This window comes from Taudactylus pleione, unplaced genomic scaffold, assembly GCF_031769625.1.
Source record: "Taudactylus pleione unplaced genomic scaffold, aTauple2 ptg000431l, whole genome shotgun sequence".
Classification (NCBI taxonomy): domain Eukaryota; kingdom Metazoa; phylum Chordata; class Amphibia; order Anura; family Myobatrachidae; genus Taudactylus; species Taudactylus pleione.
In genome coordinates this window covers 831,264-851,181 of record NW_028284833.1, presented here as the reverse complement: position 1 = coordinate 851,181, position 19,918 = coordinate 831,264, and positions in this window count along the sequence as shown.

The window sequence follows — 19,918 nt, the reverse complement described above, 5'->3', positions numbered from 1 at the left end:
AACCGACCCGGAAGACAAGTGATACTTTACCTCTTACATTGTGATCACGGTACGCGTCATCTGTATATTTACTGCATGGAGCAGTTTCAGGTCAACAGTAAAGGAACAAAGAGAAGCTGAGTCATGCCGCCCGCGGTGTTATCTCATGCAGATCAGGCTGCCTGTGTGCAGTACACCTTACTGGGACTCCTGCTAAATTGTTACCTCTCTGCCTTCTGTCTGTTACCAGCTCACAGACAACAGCGGTGCTGGTAAATCACACGGAGTGTGCTGCCCCCAACAGGTCACTCTTTGAACTTCTCCAAATTATAAGGAGCTGTCTATTGGCTCGGAAGGTGAAGCTGAGTTTTACTGACTATCCATAATCCAAACTTAAAGATTTTACAAATTCCCAGACTGATTCTAAATACCTGCATTGCCTCACATCTGTACATAAAAAAGTAGTATATATATATATATATATATATATATATATATATATATATATATATATATATATATATATATATATATATATATATATATATATATATATATATATATATATATATATTTGAGACTCTCCTACCCCAAATGTTTGCCATTTGCGTTTACATTTTCATTGGATAGAATTAGCCTTTAATTATAAATGCTGATAGCCTTGGTGCAAAGGTGTAAATTAGCACACTACTGGCAAATCAAATAATGATAACTATAACACTCTTTGCCATGATGTTTTGTTAAAGTGACATTATTATGTAGAAACCTGTTTTTCCTGTTTATTTCTTGATTATTTTGAAAACAGGACCAATTGCATCAAGGTACAGTAACTAAGAAATGTCATTTCAGCTTTTTACATCGGTTTATGTCAGTTTTCTTCTGTACATCATTGTATACTTCAAAAAGGCAATTTTTGTTAAGTGCATACATGTGTGCAAGGGGTGTGTTACATTTTGTCGACATTCAACATGTCAACATTCATGATGTGCCTCTCGCGGTGTCTCCCGGGTCTGATGGTAACATCATGATGACTTGCTCATCCTGCAGTGCTTCTGTCGGTAAGTATGCCCCTTGCACTCTAACTTCTAACCCTCCTGCCCATGTGCTTAAAGACCCCTACACACTAGATGATATTTTGAACGATATGGCCGATTCCGACGCATCAGAACGAAAAATCATTCAAATAATCAAGTGTGTATGCACTATGGGCCTGATTCAGACCCGCTCGCAAGCACTATGCGCTCGCAAGTGGGTCGATGGCCGGGCAGGCGTAGCCAGGGCCAGGAAATCTGCGTCAGTATCTTATAGTGTGTATGGCAGTGTTTCCCAACCTCGGTCCTCAAGGCACACTAACAGTCCAGGTTTTAGTGATATCCATGCCTGAGCACAGGTGGTTAAATCAAAATAACTGCAATACTAATTAACACACTTGTGCTCAAGTATGGCTATCCTTAAAACCTGGACTGTTAGTGTGCCTTGAGGACCGTGGTTGGGAATCCCTGGTGTATGGTGATGCAACATATCGTCGCTGGGTCATTCAAGTGTGTACCCAGCTTTACCATAGAGACGTGTGTGTTGAAGCTCTGCAGAAATCCTGTCAGGTCTAGTGCTGTTGACTAGGCCTGGTCATCCTGATTTCTGCTACATTATAAACTTGCTTTATATGCATCCCAATTACGTTGCACTGGTTGCTATTGGATTTCTGCAGCTCTGACAATACTGACTTGACAGTTGCCTTCTACCGTTGTATATAAATGTAAATGGGAATTCATATGTTGCCAATGATGCATTCCATTTAAAATGTATTTTCATTCCATTCACAAGATGTGCTACCTTGAGTGCCTCTTGATAAATGGTAACAGTTCTTTGTCATAGTGGGTGCAAATTCTGTATTGTAGGTCAGATGTATTGCAGGGCTATCACTCACTGGGAAACTCAGATACATATAGTTTACATATAAAAGATGATATAGGTCAGATTTCATGTAGGTAAAGTATGGGTGTATAATAGAGCTATTTATCAAAAGGGCCTTCATATATGGCACATCCTGCCTGGAACATACTGTAGGATCTTTTTTTTTTTTCACCTAGGAAGCAACGGCCGCCTTATAAATACTCAATGTTGTTTGAGATTTTTTCGCTGCAAACAGTGATTTACAATGTATTTGTCAGCTAAAGAATATGGTATAGACATTTATTCAAAGATGAAAATCGGACTGTAAGAAAAAGGAAAGAGAATCAGACCACTCTGATCTGTCCTGGTGCTTATTAATTGCTGTATTAATGTGCTATCAATTTCCTACACTATAAATAGCCAAATCCAGTATACTGTGGGTCTCATTCAGACCCGCTCGCGAGCGCTGTACGCTCGCAAGCGGGTCGATGTTACCCAAATGCGCATGCGCACGACGGAGGCGCCTCCGTCGTGCGCATGCGCGAGACCCGGCGAGCGATGGGGAAGCCGTCACTCGAGGTCTCGCACCAAAGGGGACGTGCTGTCGATGGTGAGTGACAGCACGCCCCCTTTGGTGGGCGTGCCAGGGGCGTGGCTGCCCAGACGGAGGCGTTCCCATGGGAACAACTACCGTCTGGGTCCGGCCCCACTGACATCACTAGTGATGTCAGTGGGAGTGTTTTTGGCTCTGATAGAGCCAAAAGCACTCCTGGGCTTGCGGCAGCGAGATCCTACCGCAGGGTCTCGTCGCAAGCCCGATGGTCGCGATGGTCTTGATCATCGCGACCATCTTTTTGGCCGCTCGCATAAGCTGTGGGTGGTCACCCACAAGTGATAGGACAATGACCCAAAGCACACCTCCAAATTATGCAAGAACTATTTAGGGAAGAAGCAGGCAGCTGGTATTCTGTCTGTAATGAAAGGGCCAGCACAGTCAACTCCATTGAGATGTTGTGGGAGCAGCTTGACCGTATGGTATGCAAGAAGTGCCCATCAAGCCAATCCAACTTGTGGGAGATGCTTCAGGAAGCGTGGGGTGAAATTTCTTCAGATTACGAGAGGTATTCAATATGGGAGCGAAAAGTCTGTGCTGGATTTTTTGCTCCACATCGGAGATTTTTCAGGGATAAAGTATCGGGCGTGCGCCCGCTTTATCCCCGTATTCAATATCAAATCTACGAAAACGGGACCTGGCGAAGTGGGATTTGCGATAAACTACGAAATTTTCCTTGAAAAAATTGTAGGACCCCCCTAAAGTTGTAAAAACATGGGGGATCACTATGGGTACCCCCGTTTTAGCCTGCAAATGAAAGTAGGGGATTTAAATAGCCGCAGCAGGTGTTTTTTTCCCGACATTGAAGAAGTGCTGCAGAAGAGCACTTAGGTTATTTTTTTCGTTTTTTTAAGTGGTCCTATCAAATTTGGGGTACATGAAAATGGGTACTAGCATATTTTTATGTCCCTAAAGTAAGTTTTTAAAAATTCTGCAACTATGCACCTGCCGCTAATAGCCTATTCTAGAATACACCTGCCGCATACTTGCAGAATAGCCCTGAACCTATTTCCCTATTTTTAAACACTTTTTTCCCATTTTTTTTTTCACCCCAATTTTTAAATACATTTTTTGGGGTGTCCCTATTTTTTTTTTTTTGACACAGTTATTTTTAAAATGTCATTCCCAGATGTGCAGGCTATTTTTTTTAAGCCTGCACCCTTAAACCCCAATTCTGCACTTTTTTTTGCCACCTATTCAGTGGTGAAAAGTTATCCCTGTTTTTTTTTCAAAGACTTTTCGAACCTGCGAAAAGTCTTTGAAATTGAATACAGTGTTAAACTAAAACCTGCGATAATGATGTCATAGGTGCGATATTAACGCAAAAACTGAGTTTTCGCTCCATACTGAATTCACCTATACCTCAACAAATTAACAGCTAGAATGCCAAAGGTCTGCAATGCTGTAATTGCTGCAAAAGAGCATTCTTTGACAGGAGCAAAGTTTGAAGGACAAAATTATTATTTCAAATAAAAATCATTATTTCTAACCTTGCCAATGTCTTGACTATATGTTCTATTCATTTTGCAGCTCATTTGATAAATAAAAGTCAGTTTTCATGTAAAACACAAAATTGTCTGGGTGACCCCAAACTTTAGAACGGTAGTGTAGCTGTTATATAAAAGAAAGGACAGAGATATATACATTCAAATGGGATAATTAGTATAATTTCCCTGCATTGGGTATATGGCACAATGGGCCTGATTCAGAGCCACTCGTAAGCGGCAGCTCGTTCGCTCCGAGCGATGTTTGCCCAACTGCGCATGCGTACGGATCGTTATACGCATGTGCGAACCAGTCAGTGCGGCCGAAATTCATGTGCTCGCAAAATAGCGAATGCCTGATAATTTGAGTGACAGGATGAGGCGTATGTGGGTGGTAACAGGGGAAGGTGCTTGAAAACGGGGAGTGGAGATCAGAACGCAGGCGTGCTTAAAGGTCAAAACGGGCGTTTTATGGGTGTGCATAATTAAAACAGCAGCGTCATTGACCACGTCACTGGGTTATTTTTTAGCCAGAACTGCTCGCAAAATTGTGGTAGCAAAAACCAACCACAAGAATAGCGAGCAGCTCATACCCTGTTCGATGTACTCGATTAATCTAATAAATAGCGGACATGACGTAGGATGCGAGCGGCCAGGGGGCGTAGTTTCCCAAAAAACAACCGCAAGTTTTGTTCGCTCGTTCAGACCTAGAGGCGTGAACAGACCGCAAACAGCGAATGGTTCATTTGAATATCCACCCCTATTTTCAGGACGAGCGAGCGCTAATTGCGTCCGGCTCTGAATCAGGCCCTATGATCCTTATGATTTTTCTGAAAACTATCAGTGTGTTTTCATCAACAAATAGATCTTACTAACTGCTTTGGGCTCATTTACATTTGGATGTAAGTCGGTATTATGACACGCCTCTCAGATGTAGCAGTACACGCCCACCTTACCGTCATAGGTGCTGCTTTCACAATCTCCCTGAAATGCTTTATCAAAAGTAGGCAAGTATGAATTTAGCACAGATTTATGAAAGGGGGGTACATTAGGTTAGTAGATCAAACCCACAGAGTGGTGTTTTTGCTTCTTGGGACAAATTAGTTCTTTTTGAGATAGAATAAAACTAGTTTCATCTCTGAATCCCACAGCACATCAGAGAGAAAACTGATATAGGCATTTATACTCCAAGTTTAACCCTTGCTTTACCTTCACGCAAAGTGCTCCATATTAAGTCAGTAGTAATATATCCTAGATGGGATTAAACATTATACGTTACATTTTATGTTATTTGTACAGTAGTACCCAGCATTGGGCCTCATGCTCTACAAAGACTAATTTAAAAAAATAAAATAACTGAATGTAAGATCCATGCATGGTCTTCTTATATTCATGCTCCATAACTAACTAATGACTGGAATCTGACATAACTATTTGACCACAGCAATTCCCAGCAATTAAATATCTTTCAACATTTCCAATAGTCTAAACAGGACACTTAGCATGACTCCAATAAAACTCAATATGCGATGGAAGACATCCAAGTAACAAGGTGAACTTAAGTACAACTACAGTTCAGAAGTGGATGCTAATGCATGTGTGGCTGCAATTTATTTTGGATTCGCAGCTGCTATAATATGCAAATGCTAGTCTCAGCTTCCCATTGTGTACTTGCGAGTGCCAGACAGTGCAAGCCCAGAGATGCCCACATTTCAATGTCCGTGGTCAGTGCAAATCCTCTGGTGGAATATTTAGTGTTATCCATGAATGCTCCATAACTGAAGCATTCTACCTTACCAAGATGGCCGCCGTTTAAGTCTTCTGTGCATCCGTGGCACCATCTTGTCACTGTGTATGACATGGTGGACCATGGATGTGTTCTACTTACAGTAGCTCCTGAGACCCTGCCAGAATATCCTGCATACCGCCATATATATATAGCATATCCTGCCTACACTGGCTCCGCTACCTCCATACATCAGCGGCTGGTGCTCTGTCTAACCTGCTCAAACTCCGCTCCTTCTAGATCTACAAGTGGGTAACAGTGAGTACGGCTGTACCAGTAACTACCACTACACTTCAAATAACCCTGACACCTGGTTAAGCACCTGGACTGTTTGGTGTATCTGCAATTCCATTGTTGTTGGCAACTCTGCATACTACCGCCAAATAGCACACACGACAGGCTCAAACACTCCACCATCGGCACACCATCGCAATCACCATCAACACTAGCAACACCCTATGGCTGGCGCAGTGTCTCATTCTGAACTTTCTCTATATCATGGCCTCATGCATACATTCATGCACACGCCGTAGGGGTTTCCACAACCTTTGGCGCATGAGCAGTAGCAAATAATCGCTCAACTGCTCAAACATTGACGCCCCTTAATCAGGCCCTGAAACTCAATGTGAGCGTGAAGAATTATTTATTAAAAATTAAAATATGTCAATGGTAACACCCCCCTGTCTTTTCTTTTTTTCCTTTCCTATACAGTTAAGGGGAGCAGTTACATTCCTATGGTGATTTTATCTCGCCATGAATTAATATCAGGTAGGTAATTTTATATACAATTCATTCATGCATAGGGACCGAGCTACATAAATATATTTACAGTGCCCAGTGATGGCCATCAGTGGTTAACCTCGATGGCATGAAACCATTGACGGTAAACCATTGACATCTATACCTGCTGTGGGAAACAACAGGTGACTGGCCAGTCGGGGAAGGGGCTGGCGCTTAAGAGATGACCAGGGGTGAGGCTAAGCTTCAATCCCCAGCACCAGGAGGGGGGAGGGACTCTATCACCTTCCCCAAAAACGATGGCAAACCATCGACATGAGGCACCCACGATCCAGCCTCCTTTTGCGAACACTTTCGCCCACCTCCCCAACTCCATTGGGAATGCCATTGAATCACAGTGTCCTGCTTAGGACCTTGGTATTATGGAGCGGGGGCTATCTATAATGGGTGCAGGTGTGCGGTGCACACAGGCCCCTGGGTCCAGGGGGGCCCACACCGCACACCCTGCAACCATATTTTCCAATACTTACCTCTCCGAGGTCCCACATCAGGTTTCTCATCCCTGCACAAAACGCCAAAAACGTGGCTGTCGCGGCCATTTTCCTGGTGTTTTGCGCATGCGCAATGAGAAAATTGCCGGGGAAATGATGGCTACGCCACTTCCCCAGGGCGATGTGTACATGCGCAGTAGACTCTGGGCACAGACTAGTGCCCAGAGTCTACTGATGCTGCGGCCGCCAGCGGTCAGCCTCAGTCTGCTGTCGGCCACCTGGGAGAGATGAAGGGGCCCTGGACGGGGAATGCACACGGGGCTCCTCCTCTCTTAATATGCCTCTGTCATGGAGACATTGTGAATGCCATGTAAAACTACCAAAAACCAATCAACTGTGTGAACATTGACATATCGTCCAACTTTGAATAAGGCCCATTGTTATGCAGCCTTTCACCGTGTTTGGGGCCTGTTATGAGTGACTAGCTCTTGTGTGCCTGGCCCATATCCTGTGGAAAATAGGGCCAGTGCAATATACGATTGTGCACCCAATGGTGCGTCTTAATGCGCACTGCAGCAGATTAGCGCCGCAGCCAGTGGACGTCTCTGTACAAATCCTGACAGCTGTGACATTAGCTTAAAAACACAGTCGCGCTGCTGCAAAATACGCATTCACTGCTGCAATACCGTGCACTTCTGTATCAGGCCCGTGACATCTGAGAACAGATGCAACAAAATGTCAATGGCAACACAACCAATCAGATTATAGCTATTATCTTCTAGAAGGTGCTAGTTAAATGTTAAGTAGAATCTAATTGGTTGCTATGGGCAACATCTCCACTTCTAAAAACTCTCACTTTATTAAATATACCCCTAGCTATTATTTTCTAGAAGGTGCTAGATATGTGTTAAGTAGAATCTGACTGGTTGCTATGGGCAACATCTCCACTTTAGTAAATATACCCCTTTGTCTAAAAAAGAGACTCAAATAAAATAATAATATATTAAGTAAAACATTAACCACCTCACCACAGTTGGACCACAGACACAGAGATATTTCAGGGGTAACTGAACAATTAACATTTGAGTCTATTGCTGCATAAAACGCATTGAGCCTTATCTTGTAAAGTTTAAATGCCAATAATTCACAAAGCTTCACATTCTAAATCCTGCGACAGATCGTCTTATTCATGATATTAATCGGTCACACCTCTCCTGTAACACTGGCTTGTTTGGTCCCACTCAACAGAAGGCAAAAGGAGTTGTTCATACATTTATAAATATCCCTCTGGGTCTCATAAAGAAAATTACCATGGAAATATATTTCCCTAATGTAAAATGCAGTGGAAGAAAAAAAGCTGAGAATTCACGGTCCGTGTCTTTATGCTGAACTTTATCCAAAAGTTTATTACAGAAGAGATATATACATTTTTCACATGATATTGTCTGAATGGATTCCCACGTGAACTTAAAGCAAATTCAGAAAATGAGTTAGCGTAAATGGCTGGGGAGGAAGATGACGATCAGCCCATTTGATGCCTCATTGGAAGGCCTTATTATAACACATTACAGTGATTCCGGCTTTTAGTGTTTGATTATGAGATCATTAAACGGCCAGTGATTCATGTCTTTCCTGTGAGACATTAGAAGAAGCAAAGCTGACGCCATTTTGTTCAGTCAGGTATTCTTAAGCAATTCAACCTATCATCCTTCATGTTATTCTTTTCTGTCACTTATAGAATTTATTGTGGATTCTGGACCTGGATGAAAGTGTACACCTGCATCACCAAAGTTATTATTATAGGATACCATTGGATCACAGAAAGAGCCTGGATGCAAACACGCCAGAGTCACATACAGTCACGCCCATAGGGGCCTATTCAAGATGTTAGTTATCGATATCTGAACGGACACTGATAATTATCACCCTGACTCACCGCGGACGCCGAAGCAATTCATCAATTAGCTGCCCCAGCGAGCGGCTTCACTGCTCCGGAAGGAGCAGTGAATCTTTTCACTGCTCGCGAGAGAAGTGCGCATGCGTGACCTACAGGAGCGCAGGAACCCCGACGTCCTACGGAAGGAGCTGGATAGGGGCTTGCAGGAACCCCGCCCCTCTACTTGGACTCCACCCCCTCACTCTGTGACCTGCTTAGCGTTACACAGCTGTAACTTAGATCCTATGCAGGCCATTAGGTGGCAAGCATGTGCCACCCAGCTCTGTCACACCTCCCTCTCTGCCTACTGCACAGTCCCAAACCACCCCTCTCTGGGAGTGTTACTGTAAGAGGGAAGGGGGTGGCTACTGATTACCCGGGCCCAGGCTTGTTGAAGGGGTCTGACAGGGGCCTGGGCCAGCTGCTGAGGGGGACAAATGTATTAGTATATTTTTTTTTAAAAATCCACGATCCCAGAATTGGCCCCGTTTAGCTCTCACCGGCCCAGCCTCTATCCTCTCCTGTTCTGTCAGGCCCCTCCTTTCCGGCAAGCAGATGGCCGCTTATGTGCATTTCAATCTGAATCCCAGAAGTCAAAGCATCACTGGGACATGTGGTTATGGCAAAGCTGTCCCAGCAACAACAAGATGGTGCATACTGGTTGCAAGAGAGAGAGAGAGATTGAACAGATCAGTAACCAACACAAGAGAGAAAGGGCGAACTCTCAGGATGGGTGATACAAGAGAGACAGTAGAAAAACCCAGGCAACTCCGGGCACAACTTCTAGTATACAGTACGTATAAGAAACCTCTGGACTTGAGATAAATCATCCACAATATAATCAGTAAGAAATGTAGCAAAAGGGCAACTGTTAATAATGATTTAAAATGTCCCCTTTTGGGTCTTTAAAATCACTGAGAGTTGTGTTAATGTGACAGCATAGTGCTTCGGAAATATGAGTGCATCGGAAATGTTCTTTGTTCTCATCTTTGCTTTAGTGACCTTTAGGGAATAAGAAAACATGTGATAATAGGAAGAGATATTACAGGAAAATAGTAACATTTAAGAGGGGTAGAAGGTTAGACAGAGCCTGGAGGGACTGCAAACGGCTCAGTGATGTCATGGGCCATGGAAATACACACACACAACAAGTAAGGTGAGTTGTGCACCCATCCGCTAGGCCTATGTATATCCATTGACACGGGGCATATGATAACCCTCACAAATGTATATGGTACAGTTCATGTACCAGGAAATAATACAATATAATAATACAATCTTTTTCCTGATTTATAGTTAAATTAAAAAAAATTGCAATTTGTGCAAAGAGACAATGGGCCTGATTCAGCAGCGATCGCAAATGCAGTTATGTGTCTAGATCGAGCGATTGTTAGCCATTGCGCATGAGTATAAGACACACTGCACGTGCGCTGTGATCACACTGCGATTACGTACGCACAAAGGAATCCATCACAGAGTGAGTGACAGGCTGTGAGCGTTTGGTGGTAGTGACGGGGGAGTGGACGGAAAATCGCAGACGTGCCTGTCCGTTTGAACGTCGTTGCTTGGGCGTGCATAAATTAGCCACAGCGTTTGCATATGTCACTTGAGAGCACGCTGCGAGGAGACTTGCAGTTTCTGCACATGGTCAGACTTGGTGTAAATGCTGCGTACCTATGCGTTGTACGTTGATGATACCGATGTTTACGCAGAAGAGCGACATTGGACGGATGTGAGAAAGCAGTAGTGGGCGTTTTTATGCTGGCTGCGCTTTGGAAAGCATTAGCATATGTTCACCGCTGCGTTCAGTGTGAAATCGCAGTTGTGATCGCTGCTGAATCAGGCCCAAAATGTCTCATCACACCTACGTTATTTTTTAAGATACATTCGACATTTAATCTAGCGTCCAGATGCGTCCATCCTCTTCACCAGCTCAGAAACTTTCACAAGACCCATGGGACATGGAAAGGTGTCGTGGATATAATTATTATAACTATATAACAGAGCTGCCATTCACAAATATGTATAGTGACCTAACTCAAGTCAGACGTTTAAAAACTTCCAACCCACACAAGGGGCTGATATAGAGTTGGACGCACAGTTAGCGCATTTTCCTCATGTAAAAATGTGACTTGCGTAAGATTTGTTACACAGCGTAGTTTTCAACTGGTGACAGCACTTTGAGTTGAACGTATTTCATCCTTATGCCCACAAGATTTTTGCCAATGTGGGTCAGAGATGTTCACATGTGAGTTCACTACAGTAAGGGCATGGTGACACATGCCAACCATGCCCCATAATATACTGAAATCAGACCTGACCTGCCCCATAGTGGTCATAGGTATAAATTACACTCGCCTCCAAATAAGTGGGCAAGTTGCATGTACAGTGCAAAAAACTGATACATGAGGTAAACGGACTTAGGGCCTGATTCAGCATGGTTTGCACACAACTGCTAGCTGCGAAAATATGCTAATGAATTCAATTGCACAGCAACCGCAGCACTATACCAAGATGCCCATCACTGTATAAAGCCGCCCACTTCCCATGACAAGCATCCGCAAGTCAGCAAAAACATCGGTAACATGTAACATCGGAACCAATGTTCAAGTAACATCGGAACCAATGCAAAAACATCGGTAACATGTAACATCGGAACCAATGTTCAAGTAACATCGGAACCAATCTCACAGTTGTGGTTGACCTGATCCTACCTCCCAAACTGCTAAACTTCCTGTCGCCATCTAGACCTGTGCGAGCGCATACAATTGCAGAGGCTTAATTATGCACGCCCCTGTAATGGCATTCAAATGCACAGGCACGTCTGCGTTCCGCCGATCAGCCCCCCTCTCCACCTCTAAACGGTCACTTCATGTCAATCTCTATGCTACGGGACTGCGTGCACACTGCGATCGCTTGCCGATCGCAGCAGCCGATTCGCGCACGTGCACTGCGATCCATATGCATGCGCAGAGCACAAACATTGACCGGTTGCATGCGAACGCAGCCATGCGATTCAACTTGAATAAGGCCCTTAAACTTCTAACCACTGTGAGGCTGCCAAGCCTGATGTTAGAACTATTGTATTACAAATTTAATATTGTTTTTTAAAAGCCTGTATGTTTCAGAGTTTTGGGGGTAAACTTTGATAATCCTGTATCTTAAAGCATCACTGCTATGATGTGTAATTTATCCCAACTTTTATAATTACTGAGCACTATTTCCTATCTTTGTATTCCTTTACAACGGCATCCGAGGTCCTTATTAATCCAGATCAACGGGAGAGCAAAAAGACAGTTATACCTCTTTCACACCTGCATTGACCCAGGTTTTTGCTATATATAAATGCAAATGACCTGGGACAAGTTCCGTGTCCACGACCCTGCTCTGTACCAGGGTCAGGGACTGAGGTCTGAAGGGGGTATTATATACAGACTGACACAACAGTGACTACTTGGTTGCTCCACAACCACCTGCAAACAAAGGTGTGAGATTGTCCAAAGTGTGTGTTACCTGCAGGATAACAGCAGCATTGCCAGATTTTATACAGTGTACACAATATCTTTTTTTTCTATTTTCTGTTATACACAGGATTTTACCAACTAAGGGCCTGATTCAGACCCACTCGCGAGCGGCTGTCTGCTCGCAAGTGGGTCGATGGTCTGCACTGAGCATGCGCACGACGGAGGGAGCTCCGTCGTGCGCATGCGCCAGACACGACGAGCGAAGGACTTTCCTTCGCTCGTTGTGTCCGATCAAAGGGGGCGTGCTGTCAATGTTGATTGACAGCACGCCCACTTTGGTGGGCGTGCCGGGGGCGTGCCTCCCTGACGGGGGCGTTCCCACGGGAACGCCTCCCATCAGAAGCCGGCCCACTGACATCACTAGTGATGTCAGTGGGAGTGATTTTGGCTCTGATAGAGCCAAAATCACTCCGGAGCTTGCGGTTGAAAACCTCAACCGCAGGCTCCGGCTCGCAATTTCGATGGTCGCGATGGTCACGACCATCGCGGCCATCAAAATGCACGCTCGTATAGCCTGTGGGTGGTGACCCACAGCTATACGAGCGTCCAGGAGGACGCTCCATGAAAATGGAGCCCGGCCCTCATGCAGAGCGTGCGCTCTGCTCAGAGCGTACGGCTCTGAATGAGGGCCTAAGGACATTGATTCAAGTCACATCAGAGACTGTAAGTTTGAGGACCCATATCCCCCTGAATTTCTGCCACCCCCTTTCTATATCTTTCTAAACTTCCTACCAGACACAGATACAACCTACTGTACGGTTCAGTGTGTCAGAAACCAATTAACCTACCAATATGTTTGTTTTTTATACGTGTGGGAGGAAACCTGAGGGGAACATACAACCTCCACACAGACACGGCCATGGTTAGAACCAGGCCATGACCCCGGTACTGTGAGATAACAATGTTAACTACTGAGCCACCAAGCTGCCAACATCATGTGATTAGACTTGTAATTTTTTTAACAATAATTATTTTTTTATATGTCACAGATCCCATCATAAAATGGCACTCATGGGTTTCCTTGCACTTAAAAACTAAATTGAGACACAAACAAGTCATGTTCCTGGTCCATCCACATCATGCCCGAACCCAGATACAAACAAACTAACTATACCCACATTATCATGAGGCCGCACCATGCTTGCTGACTTTGCTGGCCCCTCGTCTGGGAGGGGGCAGCCAGGTCAGCACAGATGAGATGTGGCGGCCGGAAAGGTGGGCTGTGCAGGGGGGGTGTGGTGGCACAATTGTGTCATTGTGGCCGCACCCGCTGCTATACAGTACAAATAAAACAGGCATTGTATAATGAGGGATGGAGCTAGACTCAGTGCCTCCTGATTTTCTGGAGCCTCCTGGCCATTCTGGGAGAGCAGGCAAGTAAAGCCACACCCATTTCAGCATCTGCAAGTTAGGATAGTCCCTCCCAAATAGCGGCAAATGGAAGGTATTCACATAGGCTTCACATTTCTAGTGCAGCTTAGAAAATCAAATATCTTATTGATTGCTATGTATGACAACACATTTGCCAATTGCATACATGTTTCTACAAATGTTCTCCAGTGCTAAGCTGATTTCCCATGGGATAGGACATTTATTATTCTAAAAACGTTTCGTACAATGAATAAATTTGACAATTTGAAAAAAGTGATGTGAGGTACTTATTTAACATCGAAAGATAGAATTTGACGGCAGATAAGAACCACTTGGCCCATCTAGTCTGCCCCATTTTTAAACATATTGTTACCTCAACCCTTATTGATCCCACTTCTTCTGAAGAATATCCTTATCTCTATCCCATGCATATTTAAATTGCTCTGCTGTCTTAGCCTCTACCACCTCTGATAAGAGGCTATTCCACTTACACACTACCCTTTCTGTGAAGTCATTTTTCCTCAAATTTCCCCTGAACCTACCACCCTCCAGTTTCAGAACATGTCCTCTTGTTCTAATACTTCTCTTTGAAGAATGTCTCCTTCCTTTACCTTGTTAAAACCCTTTATATATTTGAATGTTTATATCATGTCCCCCCTTTCCCTTCTCTTCTCCAAACTATACATATTAAGATCTTTTAGCCTTCCCTGGTACATTTTGTGGTGTAGACCTTCTTTGTACAGTCTCTAATGTATTAATATCCTTCTGGAGATATGGCCTCCAGAACTGAACACAGTGGCCCTGATTCAGAGCCGGACGCTCTGAAAGAGCGCTCGCTCTGAATCAGGGCGTCATTTTTTTTTGTGGAGCGGCCTCCTGGTCGCTCGCATAGCTGTGGGTTCCCACCCACAGCTATAGCGAGTGGCCATGATGATGGTCGCGATGGTCAAGACCACCGGGCTTGTGACGAGACCCTTGTGGTAGGGTCACGTGGCCGCAAGCCCCGGAGAGATTTCGGCTCTAACAGTGATGTCAGTGGGGCCGCCCACAAACGGCATGCGTTCTCATGGGAACGCCTCCATTTGGGCAGCCACCCCCCTGGCCCACCCACCAAAGGGGGCGAGCTGTCACTCAACATTGACAGCTCGCCCCCTTTGGTGCGAGACCCGGAGCGACGGATTGCCCGTCGCTATCCGGGTCTCGTGCATGCGCACGACGGAGCAGGCTCCATCATGCGCATGTGCTGTGGGCCACCATCGACCCGGTTGCGAGCGCTCAGCGCTTGCGACCGGGTCTGAATCAGGCCCTGTATTCGAGATGAGGACGTTCCAATGACCTATACAGTGGTATTATCACTTCTTTCTTTTTGCTACTGATTCCTCTCCTTATGCAACCAAGCATCTGACTTGCCTTCCTCATTGCTTTGTTACAATGTTTGCTTGCCTTTAAGTAACCTGAAATAGTGACTCCTTGATCCCGTTCCTCTTCAGTACTTTCCAGTATAGTGCCATTAATACTATATTTAGCCTTTGGATTTTTGAGACCTTAGTGCATGATCTTGCATTTTTGGCATTAAACTGTAGTTGACATGTTCTTGACCATTTCTCTAGTCTACCTAGATCATAAATCATTTGTTTCACCCCTCCTGGTGTGTCTACCCTGTTGCATACCTTTGTGTCATTTGCAAAAAGGCATAGTTTCCCTTCAATACCATTTGATATGTCACAAATAAAGATATTAAAAAGCACTGGTCCAAGTACAGATCCCTGATCCCTGATGTACTCCACTGGTAACATTTCCCTCTTGAGACTGCACTCCTTTACTACAACTCTGTGTTTCCTATCCTGCAGCCATGATCTTATCCATTCAACTATCTTTGTATCCAATCCCATACTTTCCAGTTTATTTAACAGTCTGCGATGTGTCAAAAACCTTACTAAAGTCTAGATAAGCTATATCTATGGCCCCCCCCTTTATCTATTTGCTTAGTCACCCAGTCAAAAAAGTCAATAAGATTTGTTTGACATGATCTCCCCCCAGTAAATCCATGCTGTTTGGGGTCCTGCAAATTGTTGGAATTTAGATAATCTACGACTCTTTCTTTTAAGAGTGTTTCCATCAATTTCCCTACTACTGATGTAAGGCTCACTGGTCGGTAGTTGCTTGCCTCTTTCTTGCTTCCACTTTTGTGCAGTGGGACGTTTGCTTTTTTCCCGTCCTCTGGAATTACTCCAGTAGCTAGTGACTGGTTGAATAATTCTGTTAATGGTGTTACCAGCACCCCTTTAAGCTATTTTAGTATCCTTGGATGTATCCCATCTGGCCCCATTGATTTATCCACTTTCAGTTTTGAGAGTTCTGTTAGGATCTTCTCCTCTGTAAATTTGCTTGTTCCTACCTCATTTTTCTGATTACACTTAACTGTGGCCCCTTGTCCTCTCTTTCTGTAGTGAATTCTGAACAAAAATAATTATTAAGGTGATCAGTTATACATCCCTCAACAAGACTCCCTCTTTGTGTCTTTAGTCTTTTTATTCCACCTTTTGTTTTTCTCCTTTCGCTTATATACTTAAAAAAAGTTTTGCCCCCTTTACCCACTGACTGTGCCATTTTCTCCTCAGCTTTTGCCTTTGCATATCTGATTACTTTCTTAGCCTCTTTTGTTTTACAAGATACACTTCTTTGTCCCCATTATTTTGCATCTGCTTGTATTTCCTAAAGGCCATCTTTTTTGTTTTCACAAAACCTCTTTTCCAAACCGCACTGTCTTCATTTTCCTTGTGGTTTTCCTAACCCTTTTGAACAAAGGTCTGTTGCCTTTAATATTGCACTTTTTACATTTTCCCACCTCTCCTGCACTCCTGTCAAGTTCCTCCACTCTGCCAAAGATTCGCTTACACATCTTCCCACAGAGCCGGCCCTAGGCATAGGCATAGGCATAATAAGCTTATGCCTAAGGGCGACTTGAATGCCTAGGGGCATTCAAGGCTCTGCCGCTGCCGCGATCGGAGCTCCGCTCCGACCTGGCAGCGTACCTGTCAGCCGGTCAGAATGAGCTTCTGCACAGAAGCTCATTCCGACCCGGTCCCCATTATTTAAATAGTTGAAGTCGGAGCGGACCCGCTGCGGCCGCTCCGGCTCCACCAACACAACAGCCGCCCCCCGCCGCGGCCCGGCCCCTTGTTATGACACGGCGCGCGTGACGTCATGCGCGCCGTGTCATAACAAGGAGCCGGGCTGCTGGAAGGAGAGGATCGAGAGGAGCCACGGAAAAGAAGCAGCCAAGGTAAGTGGCGGCTCTGGGGCGGGGAGGCTGAGACGCTCTGGGGCTGGGAGGGGGAAGGCTGAGACACGCACTGGGGCTGGGGGGAGAAGGCTGAGACACACACTGGGGATGGGCGGGGAGGCTGAGACATGCACTGGGGCTGGGGGGGGGAAGGCTGAAACATGCACCGGGGCTGGGGGGGGAGGCTGAGACATGCACTGGGGCTGGGGGGGAGGCTGAGACATGCACTGGGGCTGGGGGAGGGGAAGGCTGAGACACGCACTGGAGCTGGGGGGGGAAGCATACGCGCAGGCAGGGGGGGTTTCCGAGTACCTAGAAACCCCCTCTGTCCCGCTGATCCATCCACGCAGCTGACCGATTTTTTTTTTTTTTAAAGTATCTAAGGCAGGCCGTGTTTGTAATGCGGCTGCTGAGCCTCAAAGACATGTGCCGGATGCCTGCTTCCTGGATTTGAGTTCCACAGCGTGGAACACGAATAGGAGGCTGTTCTTTGCTACAGCTAACAGGCACTTCAGGCTGCCGTTAGCCAGGAGAGCGGGGGCCGAGTGTATGGAGCTTGCGCTCCAGCCAGGGAACCAATGCGGGTGCAGTGCATAGCTGCGTATGAAATCAAGGGGCATCCGCTGGAGCAGAAGACTACCCCTTAGCAGTGTGGACTTGACAGTGGGCAACGCCGAAAACGACTCACCGAAGCTGTCAGGACTCTGGAGTGGGTCGCGATTGCGGAAGTAGCTGAGGGCGGGGAGACTCTTCATCCTCCTCAGCTCCCCTTCCCAGCGAGCGTGTTGTATCATGTGCAAGTCCAGTCGTATAGGCCCCTTCTCAATAGAATCTGCTGAGCACTGCACAGATTCCCAGCCCGGTCTGACCACAGTGATACTGGACCCTGCTGCAGCTGCACTGTAACAACATGACCTGCTTGAGCTCTACTTGGAAAGGTAAGAAACAGGTGTCCTATACGGCAGTATGTGCAACTAGATCACTGTCTGTCTGTCAAGCTGTGATGACACTACAAGTCCCATCACACTTTGTCAACTGGATGTGCTGGGACTTGTAGTGCCAGCACAGCTAGAAAGACTCTGAAAAGATAAGTGTATATACTGTGTGTGTGTTTGCCTGTCTGTCTATATCAGTGTCCCTGCCCTCTGTACCCCCCCCCCCCCTCAGTGTCCCTGCTCTCCTTGTAACTCTCCCTGGGGTGGGGGTGGGTAGTCTTTAATAAATAAAGTTGCCCAGGTGAGGCACTCACTGTTTTCCACTCCCGATGTCCTGATAGCCTATGCAGGTATTTGTCTGACTTGCATGTAAATGGATGCCGGTGGAGGGGGATATACTGTAGATCAGTGAATTTCAACCTTTTTTAACTCGCGGCACACTACACAAGATTTTAAAATTGCCAAGGCACACTAGCCGGCGATGCGGTGTGCGCGGACTATGAAAAAACACACTACATTAGTTCCCACAGGAACAAAACACACTACATTGGCCCCCACAAGAATAAAAAACACACTACATTGGCCCCCACAAGATTAAAACAATCCCATTGGCTGGCCTAACAGAAAAAAAAACCCACATTGCTCCCCACAAAAAAACAACCATACCACATTGCGCCCCACAGAATTGCTCCCCACAGAAAAAGAAACCTATGGCTGGCCCCACAGAAACAAAAAACAAAACAAAACACATTGTTCCCCACTAAATAGGCAAATATATGGCTGGATAACATATGGCTGGTTCTCACTAAAAAAAATGACATGACTGGTTCCCACGAAAAAATAAACTATGGCTGGTACCCACGAAGAAGAAAAAAATGTCTGGTCCCCACAAAACCCACATTTCTTCCCCCCTTGTCACTCACACTGCAGCAGGAACGCGTGCGGGCGGGCTTCCAGGCAGGCTGCAGAGCCTGCCTGGACAGAGCGCGGGCTGGCTGATTGGCGCAGGGCGTTGGCTGGCAGAGCGGGCTGGAGGGCAGTGGACAACGCGGCGTGCGTGACCTGTGATGTCACACCGCCGCATCTTTGCAGGTCACTACCCGGTCGCTCCTGAGTCTCCCAGAGGAGCTCAGCGGCCCGGGATGCTGAAGTACAGTAAAATGTGCCCGGTGGCTCTGACAGCCCCGCGGCACACTTCACAACCGGCCACGGCATACTAGTGTGCCGCGGCACACCGGTTGAAAACCGCTGCTGTAGATACACTTTATTGTGTAGTTCGAGTGTTATAAAATATATGTTGCAGGCTTATTCTGGTTAGAATTTTTTCATTGGTTCTGTAACGTAGTATTTGGAAACCCCCCTTTTAAAATCCTGCGTTTGCCACTGGGAAGGCTGAGACACGCACTGGGGATGAGGGGGAGGCTGAGACACGTACTGGGGATGGGGAGGAGGCTGAGACATGCACTGGGGCTGGGGGAGGAGGCTGAGACACGCACTGGGGCTGGGCTGAGACACGCACTGGGGCTGGGGGGGAGGCTGAGACACGCACTGGGGAAGGGGGAGGCGAAGACATGCACTGGGGCTGGGGGGAGGCTGAAACATGCACTGGGGCTGGCGGGGGAAGGCTGAGACATGCACTGGGGCTGGGGGGGGAGGCTGAGACATGCACTGGGGCTGGGGGAGGGGAAGGCTGAGACACGCACTGGAGCTAGGGGAGGGGAAGGCTGAGACGCACTGGGGATGGGGGGGAGGCTGAGACACACACTGGGGCTGGGGGGGGAAGGCTGAGACACGTAGTGGGGCTGGGCTGAGAGACACGCACTGGGGCTGGGGGGGGAGGCTGAGACACGCACTGGGGCTGGCGGGAGAAGGCTGAGATACA